The sequence below is a fragment of the Myotis brandtii genome, unplaced genomic scaffold, assembly GCF_000412655.1.
Source record: "Myotis brandtii unplaced genomic scaffold, ASM41265v1 scaffold825, whole genome shotgun sequence".
Classification (NCBI taxonomy): domain Eukaryota; kingdom Metazoa; phylum Chordata; class Mammalia; order Chiroptera; family Vespertilionidae; genus Myotis; species Myotis brandtii.
The window spans coordinates 876,651-881,664 of NW_005371349.1; the positions used below are offsets into that span (position 1 = coordinate 876,651).

At 58.4% G+C, this 5,014-nt stretch overlaps 1 protein-coding gene across 1 annotated transcript in view; it reads right to left on the reverse strand.

Moving 5' to 3' along the window:
• Positions 1 to 2,711: 2,711 nt before the first annotated feature.
• TNRC6C (trinucleotide repeat containing 6C) overlaps positions 2,712 to 5,014 on the reverse strand; it is a 39,970-nt gene continuing 37,667 nt past the window's right edge. The window contains exon 23 of the mRNA XM_014531731.1: positions 2,712 to 5,014. The gene's annotated coding sequence lies outside the window, so the exon portion shown is untranslated.

Here is a 5,014-nt window from a genome sequence, read left to right on the forward strand (position 1 = left end):
CCAGGAGGGAGGGGCACCCCCGGCCCCGGCCTGCAACCATCGGGCAGCCTAGCAGGACCAGGACGGGCCTGGCAGCCCTGCGCCTGCTCACCCACCGGGCTCAGTTCCCACGGCTCTGCAGACCCCGATGCACCCGAGACTGTGTGGCCCCTCAGGCGGCCCTGCTGGGACCCCGGGAAGGTGACGGGACTCACAGCCCATCCAGGGCTGGAGCTGGAGGGTGGCCGAGGGGCTGCGGCGCCCCCAGTGGACCCTGCCCTGCCTGGGCCTCTATTTATTCTGATTAAATATGTTTTGCAAAACAGGCTCGTCTTGTGGGAGTCTGTGCTCCAGCCCCACTGCCCAGGTGTGTGGGGCCTGCCCCCCCTTTCTTCCCCCCCTGCCCCGGGGTCACCTGCAGGCCTCCCGCCCCCCCTGCCCTGGCGATGGCCTGCAGGCCTCCTGCACGTGCCCCTTCAGCTCCCCCTCCTGGCTCTCTCCTTGCCACACGGGGTCCCCACTGCCTCACCAAGTGCCCGGGTGCTGCATGGGCGTCTCCAGGTGCCCAGGCTGTTGCAATACTGACAAACTGGGCTCCAGTGATCGGCGAGGGCGCCCTCTGGTGGCCAAGCTCCAGATGGCAGGACCGGTGCGGCCCAGCTTGGGGGATACTAGGATCAGCCTGAGCCAGGGGTGCACCAGGCGGGCAGGGACAAGGGGGCGGGGAGGCGAGCCAGGGTGACAAGGCCAGCAGCAGGGGTGCTTTCGTGGCGATGGGGTGGGGGCGAATTTAGGAAGGGGCTGGGGTGACATTTCACTTGTGAATGAGCCATGGGGAGAGGGGCCGGCCAGGCCGAGGGGCAGCCCAGGCCTGTGGCAGGAGGGAGTGACGGGATCCCGCCAGGCCGTTTGCAGAGCCTGTGGGACGCCGTGTGCTGAGGCTGTTACAGCCGCAGCGTCCCGGGACTGCAGGAGCTGGGCAGGGCCCTGGGAGGGGAGCCGGCCGAGTGGCACTGGGGCCCACTGTCCCGCATCTCAGGGACCAGAAGAGCTGTGCTCGGGCCTGGGAGGGGAGCCGGTCAGACCCATAGTGACGGTGCCCACATCAGGAGGGCGGGCTGGCCCCTCCCCAGCACGTCTCCGGGGGAGCTCCGTGTTTGCAGATGTCCAGGGGCGGAGGCTGTCTGTCAAGGGGGCCCCCGAGGCCTACCCAGCGTCACCCCGACCTCTGAGGGTGGGGACAGCACCGGGCGTCCCTGGCACAGCAGGATCCTGGCTTGTGGCCGCTGCCAGCCCGAGGGTCCCCTGCTAGTAGCTGGCACTGATCCCGGGTGGCAGCTCTGGGCAGGCGGGCGGTCCAGAAGGGCCGCGACTGGCCTGGGGTCTCTGGGCCCGGCCCCCAGATGCCTTCTTGCTGGGCGCACTGTTGGCGGGTGGACACTAAGTGACCACGGCCAGCTTCCCGTGCGTTAGCACCGGGCAGACCGACCGCCGAGCCGCCTCCCTGCCTCGCATCTGTTCCCGCCGGACAAGGACGAGCAGCTCGTGAGGCCTGCGGGAGGCTCCCGGGCACTTCCTAGAGCGACCATGTGAGGCTGCTGTTTCCCGGCGCATCCAGGGGCCTCGGGGACGGTCCTTTCTAAGCCATCACGCGGCCACCACCCAGCACCCCGCCTGCCTCTCCACGGTGATGCCAGTTAGGAAGTGCAGCTCTGACCGTTTCGGCTCCAGACAGCAAGCGGCCCTGTCATGGTGGCTACCAGGCCCCTCCGGTCACGAGGCCGGCACTTCGACCTCAGCTTTGTCCATGTCCCCCCCACCCCCTCCCCAGTCTTCCCCAATCCCTTCTGGCCTCCCAGGCCCGCGGCGAATGCCTCCTCCTCCGTGAAGCCTGCTGTGTGCGTTGGGCGTTCCTGAGGCAGCGATTGTTCTCCCAGAGCCGGGCACTGGCTGTTTGCTCCGTGGGAACCACGCACGCGCTTGTGGAGGGCGGGCTGGTGGCGCTGGAGTGGCCGCCCCAGGCTCATCCTGGGCGAGAAGGTCAAGTGCACTGTCCGGCCGTGTTCCTTCTTCCTCTGGTCTTTCCTCTCCTGATGCCGCCCTCAGTGCTTCCTCCTCAGCTTTCTCAAGCCAGGAGTTCGCTACCTTCCCTGAGGGGCATCCGGCCGGGCTCCTGATAGAACCAGGACTGACCCCTGGAGTGGACAGAAGGGGTGCTCCGCCTCTGGGTTGTGGTCGCGTGTCCAGGGCCGCGCGTTCTGGGCCGACAGGCGCTGTGTGAGCAAGGATGAGAGAGGTGAAGGGGTAAGACGTGGAAACGCAGAAGGCCGTCCTCACGCTCTTCTCCCCAACATTTCTGATGCCCCATCAGGGTCCCAGGTAATGTGGGCGGCGGCCCTCGGCGGCCCGTGCCCCGCTGTAGACACAGGTGGGTTTGGAGCTGCTTCCGGTCCTCAGGGCGCCCGGAGCCGGACTGGAGGCCAGGCCTGCTGCACGTGCTGGTCAGGGCACAGCGCCCACGGGTGTCACCTGGGGCGGGCGGGCGCGGGGGTCGAGCACTGCTGCACCCCCGCGGGTCCTGCATGGGGCTCGGCGCTGACGGCAGAGCCACAGAGCAAGCGGGAAGATGACAGTCAGGCCACCGGGCCTCGGCGTGCAGCTCCCCCCGGTGCAGTCAGAGTGAAACCGCTGACATCCGTCTTTGAGAAAGAAAACACACATTGACTTCAATAGCCAAGAAAAAAATTGCCATTTATTAAGATTCAACAAAGCGTTGTACTTTTGAAAGCAACTTTCGGTGCGTATTCTTCAACAATCACATTCTATGAGGAAAAACATTAAAAGCCACAAACTTGTTTCTTAATCTGTTACAAACATCTTCAAAATAAAAGGTCAAAACAACACCCCCCCCAACGGAAAACAAAAACAGACAGATTCTTTACTTCCATCCGCGCTGTTCAAACCTCGGAGTTTTTCTACAACTCGGCGCCGTGGACGCAGCCGGGCTGTCGGCGCACGTATATTTGATATACATATGCGGGGACACATACATCAAATACAGAGGGTGCGGGGCGGCGCCCCGAGGAAGGCTGTTTAGCTGACACTCCTGGGCCGACAGGCCTGACCCCAGTCTGTGCATAGTTCGTGATCCGCTAGAAAACCAGCTCTGAGGGCCTGCGACTTCGCAGGACCTGCTTCTTTTTTTTTTTTCTTTTGTTGTTTTGTTTTGAAAAAACCATTAAAAAGCGAATTAAAAAAAAATGTAATGCACGTTTCCTGACCGAGCAGGCAGGGAGCACAATGTTCGTATGTTTTAAACATACTTGAGGGTATGTTACTCCATTGTCTTTCTTTCTTGCAAAACAATGAAAACATTGATCATTTTTAAAACATAAAGCGATTTTTAATATATAAAGCACTCTTCAAACACCTATGTCTTCTGAGTCCATTATTTGGTAAATATGTAACTGCTACACATTAGAGATTAGGTATTTTTCTTCTTTGAGTTTTTTTCCTCTTTTTTCTTTTTTTCTTATTTTTTTGTTTTTTATAACATCTTCAGTGCTAGGAGTTGGGTTACAAAATACATGGAACGGTGTGGAGCTGCCCCTCGGAACCCTGGCTTCCTGAGAGCGCTTCCGCATGTGCAAGACAGTGACCACAGCGCCCCGTCCCGGGAGGGGCGCGACAGAGTCCGCGACGATGCCGGAGGGAGAACACTGCCAATCCCAGAGCTCTGAAGTAGCGCGTCCGCATCGGAAAATAGGCGTCTTACGACGGAAGTCTTTTTTTTTTCTTTTTTTTTTTTTAAATTCCTTTTTAAAATTTTTTTACTTTAAAGTCTGAAGGAGAAAAAAGGTCTGTAAACAGGTGGGAGCCCCCGCCATGGGCTCCTCCGAAGCAGTCACCACCCAGTCCAAGTGCTTGTCTCCGTCCCTGCGCGGAGCCCACCCTCACAGTATCTATGGCCACAGTCCACACGCTGGCTCGTTCACGTTCTGTTCCCAGTGGAAAGCGGTGCAGACTCTGGCGAGAATTCCCTCGCATCACCAGTCCACAACAAAGAGCCGCTAAAGGTGGTGCACATGTTATTTCTCCAGAGATACACACTGTGACTTTAAACGCGGTAACAGAGTCCTTGAGTAAACATTTACACGTGAATTGTCGCCGGCCCTGTCCCACGAGTTCTCGTTAACGTGTAGGATGAGCTGAGGAAGGGCGGGGACACTCAGTGCAAAGTTAGAAGCTAATAGTAACGAACATTTGACCAATGCGCCAACAAAAGCATATACTGAATAAAAGGAAACCCACAGTGAAGTCCCTCACGCGCGGCACGCCAACACAGGAAGTGCGCACACGCGCGCGCACACGCTGGTTCCGACGCGCGCCGGCCGTGACCGTGACCGCGGCAGCTCCGGAGCCGGTGCGCCCGCCGCCGACCTGGGTGTGGGTTACACTGAGTGTTCACATTGCGTATTGGCCTGCTGGATTCAAGTATTTGCATGTTTGATATGTCTTTTTTTCAACTTTTAAAAAATATTTTTTGGGATAAAAAAAATGACATGAAAAAGTAATGGAACAAGGGTAATGTGCATAGGCGGATCCGTGGGGACAGAGGACTTCGCAGACCGGCCTGCCGCTCGGCTCGCCGTGGGGCCGCCCGGAGGCCGCGGCCGCTCGCCCGTGAACGCCAGCTCCCCTGATTACGGGGTCCGCCTCTGGTAATGTGCATAATCGTCACAGGCTCGTTAAATAGGCTTTCTCGTCTCCCTCCCTCCCGCCCCCCTTGATAAAATAACCCTTTCCAGCCCACAATCTGAAAAGTGCCCTTCATGATAGAACTATTCTAAGCAGCTTTTATACTTAAAAAATCAAAATGACAACACACCGTACAAACATAAGACAACACAAAATAAAAAGCTATGAGAACATCCTGTCATTAGCATGTGACACTGGGCGCAGCCCGCACTGTCTCGGGAACAGTTCGCAAGGGCTGCGCAGGGTTCGTCTTCAGTACTGGACAGAGGTACGTGGA